This window comes from Pseudochaenichthys georgianus, chromosome 17, assembly GCF_902827115.2.
Source record: "Pseudochaenichthys georgianus chromosome 17, fPseGeo1.2, whole genome shotgun sequence".
Lineage (NCBI taxonomy): Eukaryota > Metazoa > Chordata > Actinopteri > Perciformes > Channichthyidae > Pseudochaenichthys > Pseudochaenichthys georgianus.
The window spans coordinates 24,208,400-24,222,149 of NC_047519.1; the positions used below are offsets into that span (position 1 = coordinate 24,208,400).

Sequence of the window (13,750 nt, forward strand, 5' to 3'; positions counted from 1 at the left end):
GTTGCATTATGTAGAGTCATGCTGCACACACACTCGCATCCTACTGACCAAGTTACAGCTGCTATGGCAACTGGATCGTAATCCTCCTTTTCCTTTTGTCTTTTTCTATGAATGAGCTGTGGGCATGGAGAAATAAAGCAACATATGTTCAGAATAATGTTCTCTAACTTTCCCATTTGAAGTACATTCAATAGTTTTCTCTATCCTATTGTCATTCAAGGGTATAGGTCTTTTTAAAATGACCCGATTGAATTCCGTCAGTTCTGTTCTGCGGCCATGATGATTGTATTTGTCAAAGACATTTAATAAATGCAGTATCTCCACTCAAGGTATTTATATATTTATGATTTTAAAAGCTCATACAGTCCTTGGGAATGAATAACCTTCTCTGCTACCCAGAACCAGGATATTGAGCATAGAAAGGCACTGTATTATGTGCATCAATTCTACGTCAACTGGATCACTGTGACATATCTTTGCAAAACCTTTAATTTTTGTTCCTTTTTACTTTCTAACGTACAACAATGTGGTCTTAACAATTGAGTTAAATTGTGTTTTCAGAGTCCTCCACTTTGTTCCAAAAGCATACATTAATCACACTGTAGAAATACAGAAACACAAGACACAATGCAGAGCCCTTTATTCACAAGATAGCGACAGCAGCTGTAACAGCTGGAGTGTAAAATCCCAAACCTGGCTCAGGAATTCCATGTAAGTGTTAACAGACTGTGATCCCCAATGTGCTGCTTCACCTTTTACTGTATCTGAAAAGTGCATGGAGCTGGGCAAGAAATGCCATGTATAGACATAACTATATCATGAAGTTCCCAGCTCAAACCCCCAGCATTACAAAGTAGATTAGTGGCCTGAGAGAGTCTCTGTGCAGTGTTCACACCAGCCTGCCATAGATCAGCAGCCCGGCATGAGGCCCATGATTCACCCAGGAAACACAAACACAAAACATAAAACAAACCACAGCAACACCCATATACTCTCCTTCTTCAATATTAAAGCAGATAGGGAGAAATCAACTTTACATATTACACATATAATTTATTTTACATAACTAAATGTTCTGAATAGTTATATTGTAACATTGACATTGGTCAAATTAGAATCCCAGGAATAAACAAGACAGAAAGCTATGGAATTTCATGCAAAACTATAACATTGCTGGCTTCTTCTATTCAGGTATTCAAACATACATTAATGGCTTTATTCCAACACAACAGGATAGAGCTGCAATGCCTCTGTGAAGGGAGCAGAAGCCCTTCAACTTGAAGTTATCGTTATATGTCTATAAGTCAGAAGGGAGCATCTACAGTAAGAAGGGTTTTTTATTATTACATTCTGGAATAGAATCTTCCAAACTACTCATTTTAGCTTTGCATCTTGGACTTTACAAGACTCAGCAAGGGGGAGGATCCTCAGGATGAAATAGTGGGGACCTAGTTTCTGGAAAACACATCAGAGAAAGAGAAACAAAGAGAGAGGGGGAGAGGAGCAGGTGGTCACTGGAGAAAGCATTAGGGACTCTTCTCAGCAAAGTACATATCCTATATTCTCCCTCACATCACTGACAAACACAACAATCCATGAGCTAAATGGAAGAAACAGGCATCTGGTGTCCAAATACTGACTAATACACTTTAGTGATTAGATTAAATAAGTACATTAAATATGAATATTGACAATACATGTAAACACACCCAAATCACCAGAACTGCACAAATAAGGGCAAGTGTAAGAGAAATTAGCACTCAGAGGACATGAATATGGATTAACACTGGGTGACTCACCAAGACACACTTAAAGTGTGATTATGGGTTGTTGCATTACCATGGCAACACATTCTGTAAAGTGCTAATGCCTCATTTCTGTGTGTGTGAGTCTGTTTGTGTGTTAGTGGGTGGAAGGTGACAGTAATGCCACACTTGCCCTTAATTGCACAGAGTCAAACAGCACAGATATTTTTCAATGTGACACGGGGGGGCTGCATTGTGTGAGGTCCATTGGGGAGAAATAGCTGCGATAAAATGACATTTGGGACATGTACAGTGTGTTGCTAATTTTAAAGGTGTTGGTGACTGTCAAGGATTTCAGACAAACACATGTTATCATATTTTAATTTGGGATTTAATATGCAAATATGCAAACTTACAGCTGCAGAGTTGTTATCTGACAAAATACATGGCTTGGTTGATCTTTGCTTTACACCTTCTTCTGTTGCTTTGTTACCTCTACCAAGGAGGTTAATATTCCTGTTTGGTCCATTTGATTGTCTTTTGATCAGCAAGATTACTGAAAACGTACTGTCCCAATTTTCTATAAACTTGTTGGAAGGTTGTAGGCAGCCAAAAAAGACACCATTATGTCTTGGAGCTTCTGATTTCATTAATGTAGCCAGGATGCTAGCCAGCTATATATATATATATAAGATGAAATAACCTTTAGTTACTTTACTTTCATTCAGAGGCCTTATTATTATTCCATAATCCTTTTTTCCATTGAAAGATTAATTTATATTCCAACACCACTTGTTTGTTATCATCGTTTGTTCAACTCAAGCGTCAGGAAATGAAAGAATGTTGCAGGATACGGCCCTGCCACATGAAATAAGGCTTGAATATTAATGTCATGGTAGACAGTTATGTCAGTTATAATGTAAATGTGATCAACTGTATACAAAAGCTCATTCAGTGTATGCACAGTTTGTGATATGAGCATGTGTGTATCATTCTCAGGCTCAGCTGTTGCAAATGCAGACAGCCTTTGTATGCAGGTGTGGTGTGTGTGTGTGTGTGTGTGTGTGTGTGTGTGTGTGTGTGTGTGTGTGTGTGTGTGTGTGTGTGTGTGTGTGTGTGTGTGTGGTGTCATACAGTACCAGTAAAATGTGTGATTTATACATGTGTCAGATGTGATTAAGACAGGTTGTGCTGACACAACATGGAGCTCTATGTTCCACAAGCGGCTGAGAACAGAATAATAATGACAAACTGAGAGCACACACTCACAAACACATACATGCAATTATGCAGGAACATTCAACAGCCTTATATGAATATTCTTATTTGTGTTGAATATTGATATACGGCTGTTATAACAAAACAAAATGTTCACAACAGCTCAGAATAACTTCTCTCATGCAGGACTGAGCAGAGTTTGGCTTGCAATGTGTGCAGCCTCTCAGAGTGGGAGTGCTGCTACTGCATACAGGAAATGTGCAGGAGAACATTTTACAGCTTGACACAGCCTGATACAGACTCCCTGACCTGAGCTCCATCCAAACCTACTCTCACACTCAGGGTTCATTTATAACACTTTTATAGAGAGGTACATTATCTTTGTGCTCGTAAATACCAAGCTTTTTACACCAACCATAAAGAATGTTTATAACATGATTTACTCAAGTATCATTTCAGTTCATAAAGACAGTTACCATGACAGTCTCTTTCAGAGTTGTGCCGACAACGATGACATTAATGATGTAAACCTTTGTGTGTGTGCAAGTGTGTGTGTGTGTGTGTGTGTGTGTGTGTGTGTGTGTGTGTGTGCGTGTGTGTGTGTGTGTGTGTGTGTGTGGTGTGTGTGTGTGTGTGTGTGTGTGTGTGTGTGTGTGTGTGTGTGTGTGTGTGTGTGTGTGTGTGTGTGTGTGTGTGTGTGTGTGTGTGTGTGTGTGTGTGTGTACTGTTGAATGTGAACAGGCAGTAGTGCAGATCCACAACATGTTGATCTTTGGCCATTCAGAACAACCAGAAACGTTTTCTCTGCAGTTCATATAAACTTTAACATACCAGCACAACTGGTGAAAACTCAACTTTTTCTAAGTATATACAGCTTATATAAAATGTACTATTGTCAGAGTCAGTTTGATAAAACTATCGTGTGGCATTTTAAAAAAAAAAAAGACATTTGGGGAGGATATTATGATACTGCAGATTTTGGGCTTAGGAGCTCATTTCGATCTGGTGACATTCAGAGTTCCCTCAAAGTTTTCATAGTTTTACAGCGTGACCAACTTGGTCTTTTCACACCCACCGTCCTTTCACTTCCCACTTCTCCATCTCTGTATTCTCAAAAAATGTTTCTTTATGAATGGGATGTTTGACACATGAGCTAAAACTCCAAGAAACACAAATGTAAAACTTAATCAGAAATGGCAAAAAGTTTGACCAGAATTGGACGTGATAAGTCACATATGAACGCATGTGAGAATATGATGATGAAGTTAATGAAAACAGACCATAAAGTTTCATGAGCAAACAACATCAGGAGACATTTATAGATTGGTTTCCTTATTAAAATACAAGGCTTGTCCCTCCTCTGTCATAAAATACACTCCTGCCAACTATTGCAGCTATTTACAATCAGCTGTATTTCAGACCAACATCCTGATAAGTTATGTGTTGAGTGGTTTCGATTGACGTTGAATATGCTTCTCTCCTGGCGGTGCTAATCTTTCTTTGATCTTGCAGTATCTATCCTTCAGGCCCACTGTTATGTTTAAACAGGGAAATGCATGCCGGTAAACCCTGAAAAGATTACTGGAAAAGTCAAGCAGGGAAACCTTAAAGTCTTTCATGATATAATACTGAACTTCTGTCTTTGGTTTCACCCACATGCCAACACACACGCCTCCACAAGCACATACACACAGCTTAGATGTGAAGCATGGTTTCTAGGATCCCCTTATTGATTATGAATACACACAGTTTGTCGTTCTGATGAAGGTGGTACCCGTGGGACAGCCCCGCGGTTTTTTGAAATACATCAAAGGCAGTTATGAAAAGCAGAGGAGGCTGCGGTGGGGAGATCTGCCCGGGTAGCTGGGTGTATTTCTGAGTAAAAGAACCATTGTTGTCCCTCCTCCACACTCACTTTTTTATTTGACAGCTGTTTACCATATTATTAAATGACAGTGACGTATCTTTTAGTTCCTCTTTACAAAATGTCCTTGTTCCGATGAATTAAAATAAGTTACAGAAACTAAGCGCATAAGTGAAAATGCCTGGAGCTGTTTGTCATATCACATTTTAAAGGATTTAGGAACAAAAAACACTGAGACCTTTGTTTTGTGAACCAGCCCCTTGTTGCAACCCCTCATTGCTCATGGGATGGTCATAAAGTAATCCTTGTAAGGATGAGCATTCTGAGTTGTCTTCTCATTTTGGTCTTACTTCAACCCTCCTCTTCTAGTTTTAAAAACCAAACAACGCCCACACGGTGAGTCAGTGGTACTATAATTAATAATAGTAAAATGCCTGTGTAAGGTGAGATGATAAAATCCGACTTGGCCTGGTGTTAACCAGAGCTTACAATGACTAGTAATGACCCACCAATCACTCATTGAAAAGTAATTTTCATCAGTAATATCCTTATGATAAGTGGCAATTAAGATAACCCAAGAGACAATTCAATACCTAACAATTTAAGTGTATCAATGTTATATTCATTTCCCCCCTGCAATTATATATAACTTGCTTCCTGTTTATAAAATTCACGAATGATCTTGTATAACATATGGTTCCATGTGGTTAGCTGCTACAGCATCCTTGTTCTCATAGAAACTCCGGATCCAAAATGGGCGGGGGACAGAAAGATCATTCATCGTGATTTCAGCTCTAGGGGCTCACGGGGTCCAAGACCTCTCTTGTAGTAACAAAAAATCATACAACTCCCCAAGCTGTCGGCACAGGACAGCTTGAAATATAGCACAATAATCCCATTATCACTGCTCGCTGGGTCTGCTTCCAAACAGTCAGTCATATTGTGGATTTTCCCTTTGGTCCTCAACGCAATACAACGCATTCGATTGAATGTGTTGTATTTCTTTATTTGTATTGTAGTCAGGTCGCTTTACATTTTTATTTGTAGACAGAGAAGAAAACCCTGATAGGCTTTACAGTGTTATCAACAAGTCTTCTATGTTTACTCTTACTACCTAGATATGTAGGGGAATCACATTGCAGGTACTTCCCGTGTTGTAAATCAAAGAAAAAATCCCCTCATTTTTCCCAAAATTAAAGCTAAAGCAGAAATAAATCTTTGCTGAACCTAAAGTCTCAACATGCACTTTTCTTCTGAACTTTGTGTCATGGTTAAACTTGCCTCTTTCCTGTTGCTCTGTGTGAAAATATGTGTGTTAAATAATCCACAGTGTGGGAAATCCCCTCTTATCAGTCTGGTTTGGAATCTCTCCTCAGAGCTAATGTTTGTTTGGGTTTGTGGGGAGCTGAAAGAGAAGAGAGAGGAAGAGAAACCGTCTGAGAGACAAAGAAAGTCAAATGGAAATATCATGTTAGTGACTCTGTAAATCTTTACATCTTATCTGGATCGTTTTCTCTTAAATGCTTCTTCCACATCATTTCAAGTAGCAGTATTATTTTCTAATATTTCGATTTTTTTTTTGCCAGGCCTTTTTTTCTACTAAGTCTGGACTTTGTATTAGGAGCTAATAAAGCCTCCTGGGTGTGAGTTCAGACAACCCCCACATAGACATGGACACAGCACAAAGTGCCCCATTGAGATGTGAGAGGGCCCAGGGTGCCCTGTCCTACAACAAGCTCTTATTCTACAACAGACCGAGTTGCAACTCAAACATACTTGTAGTAGGAGGCTTTCAGTGTCTTGATTGTCAAACAGAGAAAGTAGCCTTCGGAACTTTGGATGGTGAAAAGAAAAAAAGGCTTGTCTTGAGGCCCACAAAAACACTTCTCAGTGAAAAAGAGAAACATTTAGTTGAAAGAGCCTCGGTCTATAAATCTGACTTTGTGATCTTGAGCGCTGCAGATCAAAGAAGTAATTACACCCATACAAAGATTAAAATGGAGATTTTTTTGTAGGTAATCTAACAAAATGCCCATGTGATGAAAATGTTCCAAAACCACATTGTTCAGTCTTATATATTTAGCGTGATTGTACCACATGATCATCACATGTTTTTCACAGGAATTACATTGCAATTTCCACACTGAGCTGAGCTAAAAATAACCTCAAAAAAAGTTAGATTTTTTTACCTTGGAAACAGTGACATAACAATGTCATTGAGTGGTTTCACTTCATTGAAACAGTATCATTGGACCCAGTGTTGGGAGAAGTTTGTTAAACGACTATTTCCAAAATGAGGAAAACTGTTTATAAATCAGCAGAGACAAAGCATCTGAAAAGCTCAAATGCATCCTTCCTCTTTATGACAAGTGATGAAAGTAAATCAGCTGATAACTTATTTTAAATAAACTCACAGAAGCCAAACTAATTACAGTCTAAGGCTATGTTCACACTTCAAATGTCACCAATATCAGTTTCTAGTAGGAACTGGTAACAGTCTTGAACTGGCAACATGGGCAAGTAAACTTGAACAAAGATGTCACATGCAGCATGCTGTATTTTTGTATTTATTCATAAGTTGATCTCAGTCACATATGCGGAAAAAAGCAGATTTTTGCCACTTTGGCTTTTAGTCTTACAGTAAGTCTCACAAAGAAAACAGCTTTAATTTCATCCTGAAAGCTCATTTTCTGAGGTCAAATGTGAGACAAATGTAATCATAAAAAGTTCATCTTGGACGAAAAACTCATGATCATGGCGTCTGGATGACCTGGCTGTTTCTATTGTCAGACATGAGGATTATGATGATGATTATGTCCGTAGGAAATCAGGTCAATGCAGACACAATTGCTGCCTCGCTTGTCCCTTTGATGACTATGCTCATTTATTTATTGTTCTGTACCGCAGCCATGTGAGGGGATGACCTGTCTGCTGAATCACCTTGATCAGCTGTCATATGAGTAAAGGAGCTGCTGATCTGTCCATTGTCAATGATCTCATTCAGCCGGGGGATGAGCTATCACATGAGTGTTGTTGACCACATGTGCTCTGGACGCTTGCTTGTACTTCACTTTCAGTACATTCATTTAGTGGTAATGGTGGTGCGGCGATTGGTGGCCAAGCACATATACTGAGAACAATAAGTTGTTACTGGGATGAATCACATATCTGGGGCATTCTACCGAATTAGTACAAAGTGCGGCAAAAAATCATGTCCCCAGTTTTCATGTCACTACCGAAACACAAGCGGTTTTAGTCCAATGGCTGAGCCTGGTTTTTAGCAACATCCCTGCATTTTTGACTAGGCAGTGCCACTGCATCCCTGTGCCTCATGGCTGAATGACCAGTAGCTATATCCCATACTTTTGATATAAATCTGTTCCAAAATCTGAAAATCGGCGGTGAATTGTCACTACCGAACACATATTATCTTCAATTAAGTAAACCTTTTCGGGGTTTTATATAAAGTATTAGGTTTTTATGTGTGTAAACCTCTTCAAAGACGTGTATGCTAGCCATGTAGTTGCTAGCATTCTTTAGTTATGCTCAATTTTAGCTAGAATCGTCACTATCGAAACAGTCACTACCGAAACATATGGTTACGTTTCAGTAATTGACATGATCGTTTCGGTAGTGACAAAATGGAATGGTAAGCAGGTAAATCCCATAGTTTTGAAATAAATGTGTTTTAAAGTCTGAAAATCAGTGTGTTACTTTAAAGGTCTCTTATTATACAATCCTAGGTATATATTATAGGTCTCAGATATATAAAAAGCATGTATATGAAGTGTTTTGCTCAAAATACCAAACAGATCATGCATTCTAGCCTCATTCCCCTCTATTTCAGCCTGTTACTAAAGTGCTGGTTCTGGGTCAGCAGCTTCAAACATTCACACTTCAACATAAGGCATGTTATGAGTTAAGAATAAGCAATAAGGTTGATGGAATATGAAACAACCTTGAGAACAAAATAGTGTGGTCACTACCGAAACACTGGATGTTTTGAAAAAATTAAGTATATTGAGTTATCAACTAAAATGATATGATACTGATTGGTTTAATGTATGTTCAATTACAACAATCATCAACTCTTGAATCAATATGATCAGTATTATGCATTTTACAAAGAAAGTTTGCATTATGATTTTTATGAATTGTATTAATTGAATTTTGAAATTTGATTAAAAATGAACTTATATTAATTTAATTGTGAAAACCCTCAAGAAATATTTGTTAAAATACTATTTAGAGAAGGGAAGGTAAAACAATCTGAACAGGATAATATAATACTGTTTTACTGCAGTGTATGTACTATGTTTCGGTAGTGACCATTTTTGGTAGAGAAGAACATTCCAATACAGTCTGAAAATACGATATAAAAATGTACGGTTCTTTTACTAGATATGTGTAATTTAGATATGGTACAAAATATATATGGACAACGTTTTGGGAAAGAAACATACAACATTTCCAACCTGACTTTGGTCCAATTTGGTGGAGTGGCCCATCTACAAACTGTCATTTTGAGATACTGCTGCCTCTTTTGAAAATAATCAGTCTTATACTTGAGCTCAAACCCAATAATCGATTTACTGTAAATTGCCTTTACAGACAGAATTAATCACCAGTTTAAAGTGCAAGGCCTATGAAATCCCTTTAGAAAACTTAATCTGGAGACTCAGTGCATCCTCTGCCTCAGTGTGTTCTGGCCATCTGTTTCCAGGCTCTGTGTGTTTCTGTCTTGTCAGCAGAGTCTCTTGCTAGCAAAGACATTAGTGGATTAACAGTCTCTCACACAAGGTGTCTCCACATTATTCAAGGGTGTTGACATACTTTTTCCAAAAAGATGACAAATGCTGTGTCATGGGCAACTGGTGAATAGAAATAAACTATTGAAGTAGTCCAGTGCCAAACATGTATAGTAAGTATATTTTCAGAGGTTAAATACTGAGTGTTTAATTTCTTGAGCTTGAACAAGTACAATGAAAAAGAGAAGTGCAAATATATTGCAGTTACTGTTTTCGAAAAATCGATTTACAGCTCCCTTCCCTTGAGATATTTGTTTACAAAACTGACATAGTATTAACATCTTGCAAAGTCACTTTTCATGTGGTTCACCAGCCAAGTGTGAATAATAGTGTGCCACCAGAGTCAGATACATTTCTGACTCACCTCACAGGTGACACAGGTTAGACTATAAACCTATTTGTAGAACATCTTTACATACTAAAATATAGCCACATTTCCTGCTCGATATGAAATCACAAAATGTGTTAACTTAGACTCTTAGAGTATCAGAGGTTTAAATAGTGTTATAAACACCTGTGTTGTGACAACAGATGTAAACTGAAATCCTCAAACTGCAACAGATTTTATCTTTTATATTCACAACTGGTGGAAAGAAAACAAGGTTTTTTTTATTTAGCTTACAATTTTGTTGTTGCGTGGGCACTGTCTTTGCTTCCTCTGCACCTGACAAACAGGAAAGTGTTATGTGTGTTTATATTTCAGTGTGTGTGTGTGTGTGTGTGTGTGTGTGTGTGTGTGTGTGTGTGTGTGTGTGTGTGTGTGTGTGTGTGTGTGTGTGTGTGTGTGTGATTACCACAGGATGTACGATAATCATAGTTGATCTTTCCACAAAGTACAACACACCCACCCTAGCCCCCCAAGACTTTTCAACTCTAAGAATAGTTTTCTATCTGTTTCCATGTGTTCACATATGTGATAGCATACCCACGTCCCACGCACACTCACACACACACACACACACACACACACACACACACACACACACACACACACACACACACACACACACACACACACACACACACACACACACACACACACACACACACACACACACACACACACACACACACACACACACACACACACACACACACACACACACACACACACACACACACACACACGTGAAGGACAGTCACAGTTTTGGCTCTGTGCTCAAAGGGCTGAAAGCCATCTGGACAGTAATGTTGTCATTAACAGCACACTTGTATCAGATATCAAAGAAGTGAAGAGCTGCACTGATGTAGGCTTACTTGTAATCTGGTCCCACTAAACAGTTTCATGCCATGTTCTGGTGTTACTGTGAGTTTATAAGTGCACTAAAAAGTAAATAGCGTTGCTATAGTACATCTGAGGGTTTCGGATACTTATTTAGATTTGATAAGTTAAAGGTTATCAATATAATGTCCAGACCATTGGTATAGCAGCCCACAACTTATGATATGTAAAGATAGTGGTGTAATACTACTCTGTGTGTGTTAACTTGTAATCTAAGCTTGTTTGTGATTTGTTCACATCGAGTCCATGTTTGTTTTCCCCACTGGCTAGCTAATGGCCGCCACACTGTACAGCACAAAACAGCCATATTTCTATTCCTTCTTTAGGTTTACAGTTTTAGCTCTATCAGCACTGTTTTCACTGTTAGCACCTTTAGCTTCTAGCTGTCTCAATGCTCTGAATTTCGAATAGAGAAACTACGTTTTATCCAAATAACTGTAAAATATTGGCTATAATTGTATTTATTTGAATTGACTACAAATGTGTTCAACATAATTTACCCGCAATATAAAATCTGGGAAAAAAGCAGAAGATCAGTTTGGTCACCACAGTTTTCTTTTAAGATCTACAGTATGAGTTATGAATGACTGATAGATATGTTGTCGGCAGATGGAGGTAACAGCCACATCAAGCCAGCACGAAACTAGGGATATAACCTGCAACACATTGTTAAAAGAAACACTTTATTATGATGAAAACTTTCATGTAACACATTGTCTGAATCCTTGAAGTACTTTCTTCATACATCATAAACAAAACTCGACAGAATTCCAACTTAAGAGGAGAAGAATTAAAATTAGATGTAAAATGGGGAAAGCAGAAAAAAACCAGGAAACAGTGTGTTGATGACACCTGAGATTCTGTGAAATAACTGAGAAATGTTTGCGTGAACAGATGATTCCTCCCGAGAGACATATCGTAAGTTAAGGATGTGGAATTGAAAAGTCATAAACATAATACATGTACCTGGGAAATGAATGTGCAGATCTGAACAATACATTAGGATGTACCAGCTCTAAACGTAGACTCGTGGGAAGGGAAAACCTTTGAAAAAGCTAATCCAAATGGTTCAGAAAGGCTTGTTCCTGAGTGGAAACGAGTGTTAACCCTTCAAAAGCAAAAACCCACCCACACTCATACAGGCCTTGGCTTGTGGCCTTGGCTGGAATTCACATGAGGAAATAGAATTACAATGGCCACACACACACACACACACACACACACACACACACACACACACAACACACACACACACACACACACAACACACACACACGCACACACGCACGCACGCACACACACACACACACACACACACACACACACACACACACACACACACACACACACACACGTGCACACACACACACACACACACACACACACACACACACACACACACACACACACACACACACACACACACACACACACACACACACACACCACACACACACACACACACACACACACACACACACACACACACACACACACACACACACACACACACACTAGGGCAGGGTAGAGAGAAAGCTCTTGAGAAAACAGAAGTTACTAATTAGGAAAAATTGTCCCTCAGCAGTTTGATGTCTGGCTGAATTCTCTCTCTCTTTCTTCCCCCTTCATCTGTCTCCCTCCAGATGTTTGACTTCCGGATGCAGAGACTACGGTTTTAGTGCTGTTTCATGTTCTGTCACAGCAGGATATATTGCGGCTGATCATTAGCGAGGATGAATAATGAGCCCAGCTGAAACACCAAAGAATAAGGAGAACGACGCTGCAATAAAACAATATGTTAAACAGGGGACTTGAGATACATGATATGGGTTTTAATAAATGTCAAGGCCTCCATCTGCAAAATATATCTTGGAATACGACTAGGAAGCCTGTTGGAGACAAAACACATGACATGGATTTTTCATTTCTATACATGTCTTCTCAGAAGACTATATAATAGCCGTAAAGTATATTATTTAAGATCCTATATTTACAGGTTATTTTTCTACAAATGAGCAGGAACTAGGTCAGGAAACAGGAAATCAGAAAGTGAGCCTGGGAAAGACCCAATTCCTGTGCGATCCCTTCACCCTCCCACTCTCTGAGTGAACTCTGTTGTAGTCACACTCACAGCTGAATGAAGCAGCTTTCTTTAAGTTGTAGGGTATTTCTGTAATATAGTGGCAATTTCAGGATGGACTTCTCTCTACAGCAGAAATAGGAACTGTCGTGACTTTTCATAACCGTTGTTTCATATCAGCATTATTCAGAACATTTTCCTAAGAAAGAAAAGAAAACTGAAGCTTCTTTGGTGGCATTTCTCGTTTTTAACTCTCACTGAACACATGTAACATTTTTCTACTCTCGCAAAGATATATTCGATCCTAAATAGAATTTAATCTTTAGCTTTCAACGTCTGTATGACAACATTAAACCGTTGTCTATCTTAGTTTAAGCAGTTCATGAGTAAATGTTTGTAAGACTAGTTTCAAGGAATTGCGCAGCGTGGTCCATGACAGACACAAAAGGCTGTGGCTAGCGGTCATTGAGGGCAGAAGTCAGCATTGATGTAGACCTGCTGCTGGAGGGCTTAATAACCCCCTTAACTCCCCACTAATTGGTTTGGAATGACACTTAATATGGCGGACTGGAAGTGGGAAAGGATATGCTTTAGGGGCTGGATTGGAATTAGGCCACAGTGTTGTCCGTCGAGTTGTGGATTTTAGCTTATGCTAGCTAACTGCAGCTGATAAAACCGACTAGCAATGGTTGTAATTTCAACCCAGAAAATTGACAGTGGTCGACTTGAAATATGAATTCTGCTTTTGTTCAC

The 13,750-nt window shown here is 38.8% G+C and overlaps 1 long non-coding RNA gene across 1 annotated transcript in view; it reads left to right on the forward strand.

Moving 5' to 3' along the window:
• LOC117461962 (uncharacterized) overlaps positions 1–12,803 on the forward strand; it is a 45,675-nt gene extending 32,872 nt beyond the window's left edge. The window contains exon 4 of the long non-coding RNA XR_004553768.2: positions 12,561–12,803. This is a non-coding gene — a long non-coding RNA (uncharacterized lncRNA). The remainder of the gene's footprint in view (positions 1–12,560) is intronic.
• The last annotated feature ends 947 nt before the right edge of the window (positions 12,804–13,750 follow it).